The 22,337-nt window shown below is 39.6% G+C and overlaps 1 long non-coding RNA gene across 1 annotated transcript; it reads left to right on the plus strand.

Annotated features, from left to right (window-relative positions):
- The first annotated feature begins 481 nt into the window (after window positions 1-481).
- LOC116054479 lies at window positions 482-14,432 on the plus strand. Its single transcript, XR_004106076.1, has 3 exons — window positions 482-637; window positions 2,279-2,283; window positions 14,422-14,432. It is a non-coding gene; the product is annotated as an uncharacterized LOC116054479 (long non-coding RNA).
- Window positions 14,433-22,337: the final 7,905 nt, after the last annotated feature.

The following is a 22,337-nucleotide window of genomic DNA, read 5'->3' on the forward strand; positions in this document are numbered from 1 at the left end:
AGCTGCTAGCTGCCGTCTGGGATGAGTGAGTGTGTTCAGCCAGGCTCTGGTAATAATCATCAAGCAGCAGTCCCGTGTGTATTTGTAACATAAATATCCATTTAGTGTGCAATCCATCTGGCGTTGGTGAGTAGGAGTCTTGTCCGTGTCGATCGTTGTGGTTTCCTTAGCCGGGCTAGCATGCCCGGCCGGCGTCCCTGCTTCTGCTTCCTCCCCGCCCTCCTGGCTTCACGCGGCCGACAACAATACAACGAGCGCCCGCTGGTCTGGTGGATGTCTTCCAGAAGACCGTTCGAACCTTCGCCGCGATAAATTCTATTTTATTTCACCCTCAAAAATAGGTAATTGAGCACTGTAGTGGTTATGACCATATTAGTGACTATGCTACATAGAAACGGACCAAATTATGTTTGGGTCCTGTACAGTAAAATAGTGTTTTTTTTAGACGGCTAGCTGTAGTATCGCTAAGTCCCGTGGGAATTCAGTTGTAGCAGGAAAAAGGTAAATAGTAGTGTGCAGGTTGGAGGAGCGTAGTGTGTGAAGAGTGAAGATCTGAGTTGTTCACAAGGGAAGAAGTTTGGAGTAACGTAACTATGGAGAATATAGAAGATATTGAACACATGGAAGAGGCGTTTGAGTTTGATGGTCGTCCTTATTTATTCAAACCCGAGTATACATACGAAGAACTAGCCTCACAAGAGTTGGAAAGAAGGAGACAGACAGAGGGGCAACTGGCAGATGAAGCATCTGCTTCAAGGACACGGATTTCGGGCAACTGGTGGTGTTTGTGTGGGTGTTGTGACCCAATGCCTACCGAGGAAGAAAGCCTCATATATATATATATATATATATATATATATATATATATATATATATATATATATATATATATATATTACATGTTCAAATAAATAAATAAATAGACATCTTTAGTTACTAGTTACTTTGCAAATTAAGATTTTTGCACACAAAACATATGAAGTATATAAAATATGATGTTTTATTATAAGTTAAACTACCCAACAATATACAGGCTTACAAGTACAGCTGAAATGATTAGATCATTAAACACTGAGTTGATTGACAGAAGTGTTTGATTGTTTCCTGTTTCTAAAATGTGAAGATGTTTCTGCATTGAGTACTTTTACTTTTAATACTTTAAGTGCATTTTCCTGATGATACTTACATACTTTTACTTAAAGTGCTCATATTATGCTTTTTGGCTCTTCCCCTTTCCTTTATTGTGTTATATATCTTTTTGTGCATGTTATAGGTTTACAAAGTGAAAAAGCCCAAAGTCCACCCCAAAGGGACTTCCCATCTCCAACAGAAAACTGCTCCAAACAGCTCTATTGTAGTCCAGCCTTTACTTCAGAGACAAACGCTCGTCACTTTGTAACACACGTTATAATGCTCGCCTAGCTGCTAGCGTGGCACGCCCTCATACTCTGCTTCTGACTGGCTAGCAGTACTTACTGCGCATGTGCGACTCCCAACAAAGATGGTACAGAAGTGAGATGCCTCACTCTGTAGCTAAAACAGAGAGCTCAACACACAGGGTGAAAAGAGGAGCTGCAGCAATGTGCAGTACAACAAAAAATATGGTGTTTTCTGAAAATTAACCCACATAAACCTATTCTGGTACAACCTCTAAATACAATTATGAACCTGAAAATGAGCATAATATGAGCACTTTAAGTAACATTTTCAATGCAGGACTTTTACTTTTAACAGAGTATTTTTACAGTGTGGTATTAGTACTTTTACTTAAGTAAAGGATCTGAATACTTCTTCCACCACTGCACGCAAACACACACACACACACACACACACACGCACACGCACACATACACACACACACACACACACACACACACACACACAGTCCGGTTCTGGTGGTTAATTAACGCCGATATACGCTGATTAACTCTCATAATGGGCTGGGTGGGTAGCACACTGGCTTGGGTCCGTGAGGCAACTGTCTGATTAGGTACTCCACATTTTAATTGTGATATTTTGTGATTAAATGCTATACCTGCAACGTTCTCTGTCAGGTAAATATAGTACAATGTCTTTCTCTGATGTACACGTAACCTACACTGTAATTTAGTAGTAGGCTATGCAGTGGAGTTGCGGGGTCCTTCTGTAAGTAATTTTGAGGTACAATTTTGGTTTTGGAGAATTCTACCAGCAGCAATAACACAGGCCAAGTAATTGGCCCGTTCCAAACGGACACATATTGAACGGGCACTGTGCTAGTATTTAAAGTGCTGCAGAGGTTTTGTGTGTGTGTGTGTGTGTGTGTGTGGGTGTGATGTGTATGGTTCATCTATAAACAAGGTTTTCTCCCAGGAGAGCGGTATGTGAAGGGTCATTACGCGTCTATGAAAAGTGTAGCGTAATGACCCTTCACATACCGCTCTCCTGGGAGAAAACCTTGTTTATAAATGAGAAGTTAGCAGCTTTATAGCATATATCTTCAATTCATGTAACTGTGGTTTCTCTAATCAAATAAAAACCAATATTCTCCTCTTAATGTTGGCTTTTCAAAACATGTCTCAAGTGCCGGATTTGTGGCATGGGAGGAAACTCGCCAGGCAATAACGTTCTGGCCATTGGAAAATCAGAGTCCCCTCATATATGAAATGCAACACGCTGTGAAGCGATGCCTCTTTCAATTCCGCTTGAATTGAGCTTTCATTTCTTTGCACAAAGAATCCATTTCATTGTGATTTTACCTCCAAATGCCTGCGTGTACTACTCCAAATATCAACAATGTTATCAAATTTAGATTAAAGTCTTTCGGTTAACAAAATGCTACCGGTTTATCACTGTTATTGAAATTCGTGCTTCTTGGACACGTCTCACTGTTCAAAAGAAAGCAACTAAATTTTTTGCTCGGCCTCGAGTCAAATCCTCCTTTCTGTAATAAATAACTGGCATCAATTCTTTGTGTGGAATGAATTCATATTAGAATTGATGTTGTGCAACATGTGAACAATTACACTTGCCAGATCTGTCAAGACAACTATTAGAACAGAGAACGAATACAGTTGATTAGCAAGCAACAAATCAATGAAACATTCTTACATCCTCGCACAGCAGATACAGTAAAGTGCTGTTATTCATTCAGCTGTAATGTAATGGGTGACAATGAATGCCTGTGCATATGTTGGCCTTGTGTGGAAAATTCAGTCTGCCTGCGTCAGCCTGTTCATCAGGGTACGGGTGTGACAAGGCCAATCAGTCACTTCACCGCTCCCCTGAATCCGTCAGCAAGTGGTCAGGTCTGATTTATTCAAAATCTGGAATAATATGAATGATTGTGAATGAAGTGAGTGGTGATTTTACTGCACTCGTTCCTTTTCAAGCTATAAATACTATTTGTGGAGTCTTTATTTTTCGGTTTTGCTCTAGTGTTTTTCTTTCTTTTATAGAAGAAACAAAGAATCACACACACTGTTGATCACTTACACTAACTGTACTAAGGACGTTTCGGTCCTGGGATGACCATGAGTCATTTACTGTAAACATCCACCGAAGAGACAAAAGATGACAGCACATGAAAACATCAGATTTGTGTTGAGTGTTAATACATTACTAAACAAATGTTTTCCACATGGTTTTCATTGATTTGAAGTTTGACTAGAGCTCTTCTTCTGTAATGGTTTAATGGCAGCCGACTGGAGAATCAGTGCCTGAGGTGGAAATTTACAGCTTACACAACATGTTGGTAAGATGAGACAAGGCTAAACTTAGGTAACAATGTTAGGTAACGGTGCCATCTCCTTTAAAGGTCAACGGAATTAGGCTAAAAAGGCCCACGCGCTAGCAACAAACACACCAACAGATAGGATGTTCTGTTCCCAAGAGAGAGATAAACTGTGGTAGTTGCACAATAACAAGATTCAGGTGAGCATCTGTGTTTACGGTGCTTATGTAATTGTGGCATTAATATCTTTGCATAACCTAAACTTGACAGCTTCAACATGAGAAATATGCCTCCTGGAAATGCAGAGTTCCTCAGAGTCGGGGGTGGGCATACACAAAGCTACATTGTGGTTGACTTGCATTGATTGTTCCTAATTCTCATGGATGTCTAATGGGGATTCATGAAATTAGTCTGTGTAAGTCATCAAAGTTTACTGAACTGTCTTCATGTGTCCAGATTCAAGCTGCTCCTGAGTTTTCCCAAACAATGCCATTAGCTGTTTACAGTAACATAGTGTAGGTAAGCAAAAAAAAAAAATGAAAAAAGATTTTCATTCATTCTTGTGTACCTTGTTTATTGGTATAAAATAAAAATAAAATAAAATAATTTCACTCTTTTCTTGAAGAAAATATTGTTTGGATAAAGTCACTTAAATTATTCAAACTGTAAAGATGAAAAGTTAGTATTTTCTGTATTGGTGTTTGATGCTAGTGTTTTTACTCTCAGTGTGTTCTGAGTGACAGTGTGTGTTATCTCAATGAGGATTGTTCATAGTGTTTGGCTGCACTGAGCCTGTTTTGAGATGTGTGTTAAGAGTTGTGTTGCTTGGAATGAGTTTTGCAGGAGATGTGAACTGTTTAGCTCAGGTGACTGTTGGTAATGCAGACTGTAGTTAGAGTTTTGCACATGTGGTTTCAGTTGTGACCAGTGTCGTTTAGCAATCGAAAAAAACTGCACACACAGCTCTTTGATGGTTGCAGTTTTTTCAGTTGCTACACAAATGTGTAAGCCACAGAGCAGACAAAAAGGAGCCAATTTTACTGCTATCCAACTTCCCTGATTTTACACCTCATTAGAGTGAACAAATGTAATCATTAACATAAACGGTCTGGGAGCAACATCAGTTTTGAAGATGATCTGGGATGGGCAAATAAACAATGTGTACAATATTAGTAAGCTTTAATTCTTAAACTTAGCTATATCAATAATCAACCATCTCTATTTTCAGCTGCAGCTGGCAAAAGTGGGAGAGCTGTGCCCTGCTGCCGAACATTTAAAATACAGAACACTGACATTAATGTGAAGCAGACACACTGGAAACAAATTGCTGTTTAAATGCACCGTAACACTTTATGGTATGCAAGAACTTGTTCATATGAGATGGCTTCCAAAACATAGAAGTCTATCACTATAAAGTACCTCTTACAACCAAACAAACTTAGATTAAAAGCTACTAAATATAACTACTAATATATATATAACAAAATGACTAATGCTGAATGCTCACACGCCTATGCGGGGTTGGGTCGCAGGGCCAGCAGCTCCAGCAGGGGACCCCAAACTTTCCTTTCCCGAGCCACATTAACCAGCTCTGACTCGGGTATCCTGAGGCGTTCTCAGGCCCCGGGGGAGATAATCTCTCCACCGTGGCCTTGGTCTTCCCCGAGGCATCCTCCCAGCTGGACGTGCCAGGCTTGAACACGTCCCTAGGGAGGCAGCCAGGGGGTGTCCTTATAATATTCTGACTGCCCAATGCTAAATAAATAAAAGTATAGACAACCATTAAACAATATTTGCCATGACAAACAACCAACCATCATAGTATTTTACTAAAAGCAAGACAAAGGCTGGGTAGGAATGAGAAAGATTCAAGAGCCAGGAAGCAGCACTGCATCTTCACATTCACCAGCTATATATCAATATCCAAAGGGCTTTCAGCAGTGTAAGAGCACCTCTATAATGCAGTTACACAGATGGAGCTGCTGATCAATAAGAGGACAATTATATGTCCTCAAAGAAATAAAGTGAAAACAGGGGATACAATAACTGTTCATGACCTTTGATTGTACATCCGTCTCTTGCTTTCACTCTCTTTTCAGTGGTGATTCTATGGTGCTAAAACAGTCTCATAAGTATTTACAACTTGTAAAACACAATGCACAAATGAATGCAGAGTGATTTGTATCCATAAATCTGTGTTGTATCTGTGCCTCTAATTTGGGACTTGTGAAACACAATGCAGAAATGAATGCAGAGTGATTTGTATCCGCAAACACAATTCACAAATGAATGCAGATGGATAGACAAGGGAAAGCTGTAAGCTCTACAGAGAGAGCTGGAGAAGAGTGAACTTGATAAAAGCGGGGTGAATGTCAGGTGAGCCACAGCTTTGAGGTGGTGAGAGGCAGAAGTGTCAGTTGGTATTGTTTGAACTAGACCCTGATGTCTCTTTAAATCAGGATCCAGGGCTTTATTCCTGCTGTGCATTTATCCCACTACTCTTCAGCACCCATCCCCACAGAGTCGCTTCGCTTACAGTTTTTCTCAGTTGCTTTGGTACATTTCTCAGATCAGAATTGAAATTCTCAAAACTACCTGTTCAATCTTCACATCATTGTGTCACTTGTGCACATCAAAAAAGCAGTTTCTCATTTCTTTGAACAAGTTGCAAATGGTACATTTGGTACATTCATGCAAATGATTATGTACAATTCTCTGCTGTTTCCTATATTATCAATTGCTTATGTCATGTTGATCAAAATGTATTATAATGGGTCTCTGTTGAATAGTCTCATCCCCCACAACATTTAAGCATTAGTTCATAGCATAAGTCTTTACATGCAAAATGGTTGAACAAGTTATCATAATATGTCAAGCATATTTCTATACATTTCCATTAGAATTTTTTTCTAAATCTGTCCTGAATTGATAAATTGCTCCCAGTTTAATCTTGACTTTCTCTAACGAAGGTGCATCTCATGAACCATCAACTGGCAAGTATATATATAGCTGGAGCACAACACAATGTTACAATGAATGTCAGGAGTGTGTAGGAAGACTGCACTGTAATTCCTACAGCAATGCATGTACAGTTTTCCCTAAGGAGATGTCCTCTGTTCACATTTTTTTTCTTTGTGCTATGCAGTGCTGTCTTTTCCTTTCTGTATCACAATGACTTGGTCTGTCAACAAATTACAGTACAAACAGTAAAAGTGTAAACGTGAATCTTGTCCAGTCTCTTGCAATCAAACTCCCACATACACTAAGGTGTAACCTACAATTTACAATAATTGTCATCAAAACTTTAGCCATAGTTTACATCAGAACATCTCTCCAGAGTACACTGTTATATGACAACCCGACTGAGCAATTTGACTGTCTTATCCCGTATACAATGACACAAGGACTTGTCATTCTGATGGCACTGACAGGTTCATTGACACAGATAATTACTTTTGAGAGATGAACTAAGGATTTTGTGCAAGAGACTGGCTTTTGTAGGTAATCCATGGTGTTTTGCTATTTGTACGAAATGTTTTGAGAAATGCACTTACTGTTTTGCAAATGTCGAGGATGATTCGAGAAATGTACCAAAGCGACTGAGAAAAACTGTAACATGAAGTGTAGGTTTAGGAGTGAGCTAATCAGAGTTTATTTACTATTTACTATTTAGTTTATTAGGTGAAATACATGGGAAATTCAAAATGCAGCGAGCTTATACGAGAGCAGAACCAGAAATAAAGCCATGAACATCCTGACAGACAGTCGTCATCCTTTATTAACTCAGTTTCAGACACAGAGCAGCTAAAGGGTGTCTTTATGACCAAGAATATTTTTTAAAGAAATCTTTTATTTCAGGTGTCATCCGCATATTAAATACACTTTTCAAGTCCTGTGTTGATTGGTCAGTAATGCCTTGGCATATATACCAAATATATGTCAAATAATCTATTTAGATATAAAAATGTATTGTTTTACATACCTGTGCAGGGACTACAGACTTGCCACTGCAATGCATCTCTCCTTGTTTTTATACAAGGTTAATGTTCAATTGTGCACTGTCCCTGTATAAATAAAATTACATTACATTACAAGAATGTGATAGCTTGTAGGTCCCGGCAGCTAGCAGATTATGGGTAAGGGGATCTCAGTCAGAAAATGTTTTTGTTTTGTTTCCCCAAGAGAGCGGTTGTGCTCTAATATGTTTCTTCGTCGTCTTCCTCCTTACAATCTAACAGCATGGGGGATGGACAGTGTGGGTGGATGCCAACAGTCCTCTACTGCTCTTTAACGCGGCATATTTGCCAAGCCATGCCCACGTCTGAACAAGCCATTTAATTTAATTTAATTTAATTTAAATCTCACATCTCACACCCACATAATCAGTTTCATTCACAAATGTGTCATCTTACAGAAGGTCAAACTATTACCTACCACTATGTATTCTTCTATACACTATATCAGTGGTTCTCAACCTTTTTTTTTAGTCCAACTTCCCTGAATAATGAAGTTGGTGGTGGGGGTCCCGACCACCAGGTTGAGAACCACTAACCCGGTTCCAATGATGGGAATTCGTAATGCTTAATACAGTCATATTTTAGACAATAGTGTTCTTTCAACTTTGTGACAACACTTTGTGTTCGTCTCTTTCCTGTTGACATGACAATGCCCCAAAGCACAAACTGATACCAAAAGAGTGGAGGCAGATATAGCTGCAGAAGTATGCCCATGTGACTGTGATTGGAAAACAATTAAATAAAATCTAAAAGTAATTTCTAGGGAACAGGGTTGCACTCTGATGATTAGGCCCGCTGTGCTAGAGAAGAGTTGTAGGACTTGTTTATTTTTGATGGATGAGTTGTGAAACTCACACCGATCTGCACTTTGCTGAGTGTGCACGTTCTTTAAAGGTGCTGTAGGTAGGATTGCGAAGATCCAGGACTTAGCCAAAAGATTTGAACATCGACAACTTCTCAGTCCCTCCCCCCCTTTCCACTAAAGTCCAAAACGGTCTCCTAAGCCCCTCCCCACACAAGGTAGAATGAATGTGTGTGCATGAGCAGTGATTGACACGCAGTTAGACACCCCCCCTGGCCCTGATTGGTGCATCTGAACAGGAAGCGGTGGATTTTTGCAAATCGCACTACAGGCTGTAGGTGGTGCCAGAGGAGCCGTTTTTTTTATTACCTGCTTCATGTAGTTCTACTAGAACATAGGGTCAGTTTCAGCAAATATGACAGAAAGTTAGTTTTATAAGTCTTACCTACTGCATCTTTAAGTTATAAATTAGTTGCACTTATTGCATTTCAATGTAATTACAGTCCCCTCCAAAAGTATTGGAACGGCAAGGCAAATTCCTTTGTTTTTGTTGTTCACTGAAGACATTTGGGTTTAAGATCAAAAGATGAGTATGAGACAAGAGTTCAGAATTTCAGCTTTTTTTCCTGGTATTTACATCTAGATGTGTTAAACAACTTAGGACATATCACTGTTTGTTTGAACCCACCCATTTTTCAAGTGAGCAAAACTATTGGAACATGTGACTGACAGATGTTTCTTGTTGCCCAGGTGTTGCCTTTGAGGTTGATTGTTCAAACATTAAATAGCTCTACCTGACTAGTCTAAGTTGTTATCCTTGATTTAAACCTATAAAGACTGCATTTCTTGTTAAAGAGGATAAACCAACATGAAGACCAGAGAGCTGTCTATGGGAGAAAAGCAAGCCATTTTCAAGCTAAGAAAAGAAGGAAAATCGACCAGAGCCATTGGACAAACATTGGGCATAGCAAGCACAACAATTTGGAATGTCCTGAAAAAGAAAAACTACTGTCAAACAGGTCGGCCAAGGAAAACAACAATAGTTGATGAGAGAAATATTGTGAGAGCCCCCAAAACATCAGTAAGTGACATCACCAACGACCTCCACAGTGCAGGGGTGAAGGTATCACAATCCACTGTTCGAAGAAGACTCCAAGAGCAGAAATATAGAGGCCATACCACAAGATGCAAACCACTCATCAGCAGTAAGAATCGGAAGGCCAGATTTGAATTTGCAAAGAAATACAGAGATGAGCCGCAAAAGTTCTGGAACACAATCTTATGGACTGATGAGACCAAGATTAATCTCTACCAAAGTGATGGAAAGGCCAAAGTGTGGAGAAAGAAAGGCACTGCTTATGATCCGAATCATACAAGCTCATCTGTGAAGCATGGTGGAGGTAATGTCATGGCTTGGGCGTGCATGGCTGCTTCTGGAACAGGCTCATTCATATTTATTGATGATGTAACTGATCATGGTAGCAGCAGCAGAATGAATTCAGAAGTGTACAGAAATATTTTGTCTGCCAATTTACAGAGAAATGCATTTAAACTAATCGGGAGGTAGTTTGTCATGCAGCAGGACAATGACCCAAAGCACACTGCCAACAAAACAAAGGACTTCATCAGGGGAAAAAAGTGGAAGATTTTAGACTGGCCAAGTCAATCACCTGACCTTAACCCAATAGAGCATGCATTTCACCTCCTGAAGAGGAGACTGAAGGGAGAAACCCCTTGAAACAGACAAGAACTGAAAGAAGCTGCGGTAAAAGCCTGGAATAGCATCACAAATGAAGAATGCAACAGTTTGGTTATGTCGATGGGTCGCAGGCTTGAGGCAGCTATTGCAAGCAAGGGTTATACCACCAAATATTAAATGTTATTTACTTTAAGATTATTTGTCGCAATATTTTTGCTCACCTAAAAATGCTGTGGTCTAATAAAAACGGTCAGTGGTTAAATTGGCTTTTGTAGGGAGGGGGAGCCCTTATTTACGGTGAATGGTCATCATTCAAAATTGCGCCGTAAAATTACTCAATGTGTTTTTACACCAAAGGGCTCTTTTTCTAGTATTAATGTGTAAGGTAGGGTTGATCAGTTATTCAAACAAAGAGAAATACTTTTACTTTTTTTTAATACTATTATTTTTTTACCTTTAGGCTAATGTTAACAGGCAGGCAACAGATTTTACCTTCGGAAAATGTATGAAATTGAAAATGTTTGAAAATATTGGTTGGCAAATATGTAAACATATTTTTAAACAAGAAAATTATATTGATTTAAGAGAATCAGGGCCAATTTCTATATCACAATTTTTTAAAGGCTCTGTTTTCGAAGTGTTTCCCCCTGTTCATTATCTCCGTTGATGTTTCATTAAACTGCTGATATAAAGAGTTTTAAGTCTGGAACCGAGGCAGCCAGCTAAGAGATGAATCGTGACCATAAAACATTTGAAAACGGCAAAAAAAAGAAAAGGTTCCAGACTGTGAACAGATGACTTCAGTGGTAGCTGCTCGATAGCTCTACTCGTTATTCAGTCTCATATGCCATGTATTTGCCAATAGATGAGAATAATTCAAGTGGAATAACAATATTTGGTGCCAGGGGGGTTTCTAGGACTAGAGGAGGTTCGGGGCTTAGCCCGGACCCATTTAAATAAACTGAATGCAATGCAAAACAGCGATTGGCTTGCCCAGCTTGTTAATACCCAGTGTATGTTCATTTTAGCTGACCAGTTTTGTTAGTTAGATGGCACCAACATTTGGCCTAATCATAACTGGTCTGGCAATCTAAAGGTCAGGGTTTTGTTTCCAGATGTGTTTGGTGACTTATGATGTGGGGAGTCTGGGGGTCCACCCCCAGAATTTTTTTTTAGCATTAAACACTTCATTTCCTGCATTTTGTTGGATTGTTATGCCCCTATTTCTACCTTTTTCTGAATCAATATGCCTGAAATATCTTTATGTAAAGGAAAACATACAACAAACAAAAGTTGAAGAATAAAGTCACTATATTTCAGAAAATAATCTACCTGCACCATAGTCTGCTGTGTGATTGCTCTGCTGATACGGTAGACCTCAGACCGTCTAACAGACACAGAGCCCCGTTTGAGGGTGTGTTGTGGACCTGAGGAGGCGGAGCTGCGCTCCGGTGCGCTCCGGCCCAATTTAACCTCTACAAACGGTGATATGTCCTAAATGGTTTAACACATCTAGATGTAAATACCAGGAAATAAAAGCTGAAATTGTGAACTGTTGTCTCATACTCATCTTTTGATCTTAAACCCAAATGTCTTCAGTGAACAACAAAAACAAAGGAATTTAAAGGGGGAAACTACAGTATCATGTTCCCAGAGTCATGGAAGGTGTCTCGCATTTAGACCAATATCATTTTCTTTCTGCTGCTTTTTTGAAATGATCATTTTTAAAATGAAACTAAATAAAACAGCTGCAGTTTTTGCATTATATATATATATATATATATATATATATATATATATATATATATATATATTTTTTTTAATATATCTCTCTAAATCTGAGCAAAGCTTTCTTGGTGTGATTTGTGAAGTGTTTTTGGGTTCGACACTGAACTTAACCTTTTACAACTGCATGTCACAGTCTGCCTTTCTGCGCCTTTGTTTCGGTTAAATGTATACAGCCTGGAGTCACTGTCACTGCCCAAGATCTCAGATAACAAACACAGCCAGGGACTCTAAGCTGTGTCTCAGCTCTTAAATCCTCAAGCAAGGACATGTCGCTTGTCCCCAAAGTCTAGACTTTTAAAATTAAAAGGTGAACTTTACTTTGCCATCCCGACTTCTTTAATATAGAACAACGTGCTTGTTTTAACTGGCATCTTCTGAACTGCTCTCACTTCTGATTTTCGTTTTTTAAATGACACTGTTGCATAATTTTGTTTTTCTTATGCAACCAGTTTTTTTTAAGACTTGCATTTTCATTATCTCAAATATGACGTTAGTATTGGTAAACAGCAGCAATTTGTGAAACAGCTAAAATACCCTTTTATTATTTTATGTGCATGTGCTCGTCTAATCCGAGCTGCAACTTCAATCAATCAATTGTATTTGTCACATGAAATCAGTGAAATATAATCCCATCAGCTCCTTTATGATGACATTGATGAATTATCGTCGTTTGGGGATAAAAAGTGAGAGCAGATATCAGAGAAGAGGGGGGCTTCTGTTGGGCCTAGGTGCCACATGTGAAATATCTCTTATTAATTGGCCTCCTGGTTTTTATATTGATATTTCCATTTCAAAAGGTTTCTAGCAGCTCCTGACTCCTGCTACATAAGATGTAAAATCCATTGGGTTGCAGCTGGGCAGCCATTAAATCCAAGTACCGCCGTCACTACCTCATACCTTCGCTGTTCTAGTTTGGCTTCAAACGAAAAATGAGGCTGAGATGCAGGAATAGCAGCTGTACTTCAAACAACCTGTGAGCTAAAGTTTCTTCCCTTTTCATTACCAATTGTCAGGGGCTGAGGAAAGTGCATGGCATAGATGTCATTGCACTGATGTACCTGCCTTTTCTCATAATACAGGTACATAAAAGCATATTTCATCATGTACATATAGCCTACATTTTGTTTGACATACTAAAATGTATGCACTGATGCAAAACATATGACACAACGCAAATTCCATTTGGTATGTGGGTTTGTGGCAGGAAATTTTTCTGGCAGATGGCAACGACAAAGTTTGGGGGAATCAACTCTCATGTGATTGTAGTCTTTTTAAGCTTGAGAGCACACTCAAGCTTTTTAAGGAGAAATCCCAAAAGGAGTCCCAATGTACTAGGACAAAGTAGTCAGATTTATAATTCTGTTCCATTCTATATTTGTTCTTATTAAAACATAGTAATACCACAATACCACACACTGTAGTTTTTTTGTGATCAAATGTTTTTTTTTATTTTGTTAAAGAGAACAAGAAAAACACATCCAGTATACTGATGAGTCCATAGGATATGCGATAGTTAAGATGGCTGTTAAGCCTGCTAACACTACAGTTTAGTGGGATATGATAATTGGAAGTCATTCCAGAGCATGGCTGACGATGATCATGGTACTACAGTTCCCAACACATCTGACAGTGTAGAGGACACCTGACTCCAAAAATGCGCCACAATGCTGCATTCCCAAAACATATGCATGAAAGAGCCTGTAGTTTTTTTTTGACTCAATCCCATTTACATTGTCCTGCTGCCAGAAATACTTACTAGAGAACTAAATGTGTATTAAATCGAAAATAATCCTCAACAAATGCACTATTTCCTTCTGTTTGATCAATGTTTTCTAAAAGCTACATTGCACAGGGAAATTTAAATTACTGAGCCTTTAAAAAAATAATACTACATATATTAAACAATGCAGTGCTTTGATTCAGTGGTGGCTGAAAGTCAGGCAAACATTTAGTTTGTGACGAATTAACAGAAAAACATACTGGAACAAATATGTTAGGGTGAAAATAATGGTTTTACTGAATCTGAACAGTGACTGATTTAATAAAAGAAGACTATTGATTTACCTCCAACATGTGCATCACAAGCTTTGTGAAATGGGGGTTGAAGCTCAGGTGTCCAAATGCATGCGAGAACAGATGTTTATAGAACCAAAATTTGCGATGCTGATGAACCTGTGGCCCTGAGCAGAGAACAGCCTTTCAAGTGGTGAGAGGCACAACTGTCAGTTGGTAGTGGCTGAATTAGACCCTGATGTCTCTGCCAATCAGGATCCAGGGCTTTATTCCTGCTGTGCATTTATCCCACTATCCTTAAGCACCCATCCCCACAGAGTTACTTTGCTACTGTAACATGATGCTTTTGGTCATACTGTATATAGCAGCTTCAGGAGTGGGCTAATCAGAGTAGTTAAATAGGTCAAATAGATGGTGAATTCCAAATGTGGACTTGTATAAGAGCAGAACAAGAAATAAAGCCATGAACATCCTGACAGCTGTCATCCTTCTTGGTTCATAGTTAGAGACACAGAACAGTTTTATATTTATAATTTGAATTTTAAAACCTCTTGCAGCTACACCCCACCCACATACTCAGTTTTATTCACAAATATGTCACATTACAGAAGAAATAAACACTCTAAATCAGAGGTCAGCAACCTTAGGCACAGCCAATAGTGATACGCGGTAGCTCAACCAATGGCGCACCACAGTTTAGATTTGAGCCCGGCCCGACATTCGGGCTGGGCCGGGCTGGTCCCTTGATCAAGCATTTGTGTGTTTGTGTTTTTTTTTTAATCATTACTTTATTAGCCTAATTGGGTGGGGAGAAAGCTATGCCATAATCAGAAATATTATCTTTATAGGCTATATTTAGGCCAAAGTAACAAATGTGTCCAAAAAGTTACACAAGTTGGACTACAGTTACAAAATGCAACACTTGCGCGGAGTCTTCACGCATCACACCGGGCCTGCTGAGCTTAAGTGCAACATGGAGCTTGAGGATGTAAAGAAAAAAAGAAAAACAGGAGAATTACCTTTGAGCAATTTTGGAGGAATTCGGAGGTATGGAACCATCATAACAGTCACAACATATGTGTCGGCTTTGTTGAGTGCATGAAGTGCGGCACGCTGCTCGCCTATGACAGCAAATAAAACGGGGACTTGGACGATGAACAGACACATGAAGCAGGCTCGCTGTGGCAGAAAAGATGATAGTCAGCCTTCAGTGTCCTCTTTTGTTACTTCTCCAAGCATGAGGGTGAGGCAAGCCCTCACAGAGGAATGCATTTCTTAATTCGGATCCATTTGCGATCCATTCCATTCTGAATAAACAAACAGCGCAGTTTACATGCTTCGTCCTTGTTGCATTATTCATTAAGATCATTTTAAACAGATTTCTGCAGTTCAAACAACTCTGAATTGTAGCTGAGAACGTCAGTTATAACGGCCCACGTATTAAAAAAGTGTCGTGTTGAAATCGGGCTCGGGCTCATAATTCCAGTTAATGTGTCGGGCCGGGCTCGGACACAACGTGCGCGGGCTTAGGTAGGGTCGGGCTTGATTTTTTGGGCCCGATCTAAGCTCTATGGCGCACTATCAATAAGTGTACAAGTTTTTTGGAAATGTTCTAATTTGCATGCCAAATGACCTCTTTCACAGTCATTGGCAGGAGCACAGCCTGTTATTAACTGTAGTTTGATTGACTTTTCCCCCATTCGCTCTCTGCGAACACTACTCTGCCTCTGATTGGCTAGTACTTGTTGCCTTCTTCACAGAATGGGGCGTAAAAGAAATACATGGCACACTGATTAACAGGAACATTTTTAAAATGGCACTTCATATCAAAAAGGTTGCTGACCCCTGCTCTAAATAGTAGCTACTATTATGTGTTCTGCTATACACTATATGGTTTCAATGATGGGATTTCATAATGCTTTACAATCATATATAAGACAACAGTCTTCTTCCAACATTGTGGCAACTCTTTGGCTCATTACTACTTTAACTTGACAATGCCACATAGCACAAAGCAAGGTCCCATAAAGAAATGGTTTATCCCAGTTTTTTGTAAAGGAATTTGACTGGGCTGATGTTATGACCCTGGGGTCATATTTTGTTATTTGTTTCACCCTGCACTATCAGTTAATCTCCTCTGAGTGTACACAGGTAGTGGAGAACAGGTGCGCACGCCGGATTGGTCCAGCAGGGTTGATTGCTGTCTCCTGATTGGTCGTCTGGAGGACAGCAACCATTTTAAGCCTCATCAGACAGGAATTCAGTCTCTCTCTTCACTCTGCCATTCCCAACATGTGCCTGTGTAAACCTGTGTCTTGTGTTTCAACTTGTTGTGAGTAAGTTGTGAGTGTAAACAGCCTTCAGTGAAAATGGTTGTTTTGAGCTCTTGAATGTGTTATCCTTCAGCCATTTTCTTTTAGTTGTGAATACATTTTTCTTTGTCTTATATTGCTAGTAGCAGTTTGGTAGGAGTGAGAAGTTATTTTTGTTTATTCCCTTTTTCTCCTGTTTTGATATCAGAAGCCTAGGTTAGAGCTTTGTCTTTTCTTTACATTTTGTTTTGGATTAGGAAAGTTTTAGGTTGTCTCTAGAGTTGTTTTGTTTGTTGTGTTGGGACCTCATCTCTGAATAAAGTAGAAACTGCTACTTTGCAATTCTTTGTCCTGGCCATGTTTGGGAGTGGGAAGAGTGGGGGGGCACACGTTATGTTGCGTCCGGTTTACCCCTAGACATCAGACCGTAACACTGAACAAAGCCATGAATTCAACACCAACACCTTTGGGATGAACTGGAATGCTGACTCTGAGCCAGACCTTTTCACTGAACATCAGTGTTGGGCTAGTTTCACATTGCCAGACCTATCTCCACATCGCAGTGTCAGCGCTGGAGTATGTCCTGGCTGAACTGTTTACTTATTCTGGGAATGATAGGGGAAAACACTCTGGCTCGTTTGTGTTTCTTTAAACCAATCACAACCGTCAGCGCTAAGCCCCAGATTCAGCAACGTTGCCCTTGCAAAATGGATAGGGGATATAGCACTATAATAGGGGAGATAGCAAAATAAAAATATGCAGATCCCAGCAATGTAGATCTGGTAAGCCAGACTAGTGTTGGACTAATGCTCTTGTGGCTAAAGGGGAGAAAATCCGTGCAGCCAGGTTCCAACATCTGGTGCAAAGCCTAGCTGCAGAGGAATGACCATGTGAGGCGTTCAACAATCACATGTGGGTGTAATGTTCGAATGTCCATGGAAATTGGATTATTTAGCATGTTATTTTTTTGTATATGTATTTTAGGCCTTGGTTACTGAAGACAATTTCCCATGGAAAATAATGTATTTTTAATCTATTCTAAGCATGTCTCACACAAGCAATTTGTGTTCTCTGCTTGCAGATGGTGTGGTCATATTTCACTGCCATAGCGCGCTCAAATGATAGTTGTACACAAATTGTCCTTCAAGATTCTTGCATGCTAAAGCATCAGTCTCAAATATGGCATTTGTTTTGATTAATGAAACTTGTCAAAAGGAGCGAGTGTAATTATTTTTCATGCTGCAAATGTTGCAAGCTTTTGTAGAATACTGTTCTTACTATTTGCAGATACATATAAGAATGTAAAAGGTTTCCATAAGAGACCAAGTGTGTTTTGGAGTTGTGTGCTGTCTTAGAGACGGTGGTTCCCCGAACAAAGGAAAATCTGACGCACACAAGGTTTACCTTAAGCCATAACTATAGAGTAGTTAAAGGTCATGAGTCTCGAGCAAAGTACATTGAGTAATAATAACAAATGAAACAGGAACAGAATATACATCTTCGATGTGATGAGGATGACGCATAATACAGTGGTCCCCACCCTGGCATGTGTTATGAGAAGTTAACCAAGAAAGAAAGTATAAGAGATGAGGGGAAGAATAGATTGGGGCTCACAAGGTCTGACAGTCTAGAGATACATGGACCGACTTCGGCTTTTTGTCTGTTGCTAGGGAAACTTAAGGCCTCTTTACAGTCGCTGTTCCCAACTTGTCGTGCGACAATGTGACGTCATAATGACGATCTCACTAGATCTCACTGGCGAGCCAGGATTTAAAGTGCGCAACCAGAGGTCTGGGTTAAGATGAGTTATTTTATGGTGAATGAAAGGCTTGATCCGACGACGTAGGTCATCGAATCGTTGTGCAGACATTCTGAAGTATTAAAAGTGCTTATCTTCTTCTCTTCGCCATTGTTTACCTTTTTCTTCTTCTTATAGTCTGTAGAAATAGCAAAGTTGGTAGCCTTTCCTCAGTTGCGACACCTCTGTTCAGGAGAAGACTGCAACTAGTGTCGCGACCACCACGTGAAAGTATAAATATTTACGGCGTTCCCATGACATCACACTATCGCGTGACAGGTCGGGAACGGCGAGTATACTGAACGTTTTAGTCTCTGCGAGCTTTGTGATCCCACAGATCTGTGTATTGAAACTCCAATGCTTGACTGATTAAACAAATGTATTTGTTTTTTATTTATCTTATCGTCTTATTTGGCTCTTGCTTAGGATCAATGTAATATATAGGTCTTTTATTGGAGTCAGACACATTGTCCCAAAAGGGGGGACACTGTCATGATCAGGCTCAAAGGTATGACAAAAGGTGGAGAACACACGTTTGCTCAATTAAATCAAATTTATTTAAATAAACAAAGGTAAACGTGCAATCAGTTTATCAGTAATGTGTGTAGTGTATGGATGTGTGTAGGTGTATCAATGTTAGAACACAAAAGTAACTAAACCCAAAATCCAAACAAACCAAGCAACCTTGAGGAGGGAGAGAGAAAGAATGACTGCCCAGGCACTCCTATTTATGTACATGTGAGCATTCAGTTGATCCAGATGTCAATCATTAGTCCTTATTAGCCAATCCCCAGATCCCAGCAACCAAAGGGACTTAATAGGTCTTAAGGCCTAGGAGCCATCACAACACAGAGGAGGAAATCCCCAACACTTTCATGCTGCAGATTTGGTGTTATGGGCACACACTCACACAAGAGTAAACTATCCAACACAAACGCCTACGAATAAATAGTGCTCAAATTAATAGAATTAATTAAAGTCTATAATTATAGTAATACTGAATAATTTCATAGTTTTGGACGCAAATATCGTCACGTCATGCAACTCTAAACACTAAAACTCAATAACAAAACTTGATCCCCCATCAAAGTTTCCTCTTTCCTATGTGTGCATTATTGCTGCCTGACAATTTAAACGTCTGACAATCTATCTGCTCAGAAGACTTTTGTGGACATTAATCTCCAGCCAGAGTAAGAGGGATTTTTGAGTCAATCCCCAGCCATTTTGAAAAACTCACAACTCCTGAAGTGCCCTCGGGGGTAAAGCAGTCACTGCGATTAGCATCCTGGTTGCACTGTCACCAGAGACAAACACCCTGCTGTGTGTACAATACTTCAAAGTGAAACGTGTCTTACAAATGCTTCAACTCTTCTACCACCGCTGAGGAAAAAAAACTTGCTCTCACAGACTTCCTTATAGTGCCTGTAGGATAGGACTCAATGTCTTTTAGCAAATAACAAATGACTGTGGTTGTCAAATTACATTTCTAAACCACTAATCAACAACATGCTCTGCTTAGTCAAAGGCAAAAACATAATCCCAGAGGACCAAACACGCAGCAACAGCGTGATGAAAAGAACTAAATTGAGACTTCTAATCCTATTCAATTTTATTGAAATAGAAGCCCAAATTGCACCATAGGCAGACAGTTTGTTTTGTACTTGGCAGGCAAGGTTAAAAGTAACACTATTTCATAACAGATCATAGGTGTTAACACATCTTTGTAGAGACAGCAAAGATGTTAATTCTTATGTTTGTCATGGTTATGATTTTCTGTTATAGGTTTTCCTGTTTTATTGTGTTAATTTATTCCCTGTGTCCTTGTTGGTTACTGTCTCTTGTGTTCTCTGTTGCGTTTTACCCAGTTTTCATCCTTGTGTATGTTTTATGCTTCAGTTTCCTGTTTTATTTTGTGTTCTGTTTTCTCCTATGTCATGTCTTGTTTTACTTCCTGCCCTGTATTTTCCAGCCTTTGTGATTGGATGCCCCACTGATGTGTTTCACCTGTTCCTGAGCCCTTGTGTCACCTGTCCCTTGTTTCACCCTTGTTACCTTGTGTATTTAGTCTCTGCGTTGTCTTTGTCCATTGTCAGATCATTGTGTGTGTGTATGTCCACCCCTTTGTCTCGGGGTGCCATTGGATGCCTGATCTTTTCGTTCCACAACGGTGTTTGGTACCATTTTTGTTGTATACCTTTTTATTTTATTAAATCCTCAAGCTCACCACTATGGAGGAAATATTTATTCATAATTCAAATTGAAAGTCCAAAGAGAAATTGAAAGTCCAAAGAGAAAATGAAGCGAGATCAAATTGAAAACATTATTTTTTTAAATTTTCCATTGATCAAATTAAAAATATTATTTTTTTTAAATTTTCCATTTGGCTTTTCCATTTGGATTTAATATTTGGCTTTTGAATTTAAATTTAACATTGGCTTTTAATTTGGATTTAATATTTGGCTTTTGAATTTCAATTTAACATTGGCTTTTAATTTGGATTTAATATTTGGCTTTTCGATTTCAATTTAACATTGGATTTTCATTTGGATTTAATATTTGGCTTTTGAATTTAGATTTAACATTGGCTTTTCATTTGGATTTGACACATGTCAATGTAAATGTAAATGAGGAGGCGTGGCCCAAAGGCTGGTGGGAGGGTCTGAAACGAAAGGGTTGCAGAGGCACCTTATGAACAGCAGGGGGAGCTGACTGCTGGGGAGCACACTGTTGAGCATCTGTCTGCAGCTTGGCCACCAGGCTGGCTTATCCTCTTATTTCACATGATAGAAACTGATGATGTAGGTTAAACACAAACGACATTTCATGCAACAACAGTGAAGTTTTCATGTAGTTACTATAATTGGGCCCGTGTTAGTGAGGACTAGATTAGGACTGTATTTAAAGCTGATTCTGGTTTCCAACTTCGCCCCAGGTGTGTCTGTTTAAAACACGGACGGAGACAACTTCTCTCTTTTGATGTTTTATTTAATTAAGCAACAGTACAAACATGGGTGTGGGTAGCTCTGCTACGTGTGTTTGTGTGTTGTCAGATCTCGAGGACACACACACACACACACACACACACACACACACACACACAATCTCAACCGGGAGTCATCGTCCGAACTGCGTCCTCTCCTTTTTCTTTCTCTCACTTTTTTTCTCCGGGTGGTGCGTCAGTGTGAGGTGCGTGTCCGCGCTATTCTCCGACACGTACTCACAACAATCACTCCTGATTGACGGCCTTTTGTACAGCCTGTGTACTTTTTCGTTCATTTGATTTCCGATTTTGAAACGATATCCAAATTTGAAAAATGGGTCATTTTAAACCTTGTTAATATTGATGACAATGTGCTCAAACGGAAAATGTGTGTGAAATAGCAGATGGAATTTATAAAAAAGCAATCGATTCTATAATCTAGATCGGGAGTTTGCCGTAGCAGCAGCAGCAAACAACTGGAAACTTCTTAAAATTTTGGTCTGCTATTTCACCACTAAATTCACTATTGAGACTTTTTTATGCGAGCAATTAACTGTGTAGAGTTTGAATATGGGCAGTTTTACAAACATTGATGGCCAACTGCACATTTTCTCCAATGTTGTCAGAAGCTCCAGTCTGACGGGACAGCCAGCTGGTGGCGGCCGGGATCGCCTCCCTGCTGGCCGGCCAGTGATGCTCACAGACACCGCTGTCAGCTGGAAGTCTCTCAATAGAATCATGGACAAGTTCATTTACTGAAATATGGCTTGTTTTACGTTTGAACACATTGTCATCAATATTAATAAGGTTTAAAATGACCCATTTTTCAAATTTGGATATCGTTTCAAAATCGGAAATCAAATGAACGAAAAAGTACACAGACTGTACAAAAGGCCGTCAATCAGGAGTGATTGTTGTGAGTACGTGTCGGAGAATAGCGCGGACATGCACCTCACACCGCGCGCACCACCCGGAGAAAAAAGTGAGAGAAATAAAAAAGGAGAGGTCGCAGTTCGGACGATGACTACCCGGTTGAGATTGTGTGTGTGTGTGTGTGTGTGTGTGTGTGTGTGTGTGTGTGTGTGTGTGTGTCCTCGAGATCTGACAACACACAAACACACGTAGCAGAGCTACCCACACCCATGTTTGTACTGTTGCTTAATTAAATAAAACATCAGAAGAGAGAAGTTGTCTCCGTCCGTGTTTTAAACAGACAC

The sequence above is a fragment of the Sander lucioperca genome, chromosome 2, assembly GCF_008315115.2.
Source record: "Sander lucioperca isolate FBNREF2018 chromosome 2, SLUC_FBN_1.2, whole genome shotgun sequence".
Lineage (NCBI taxonomy): Eukaryota > Metazoa > Chordata > Actinopteri > Perciformes > Percidae > Sander > Sander lucioperca.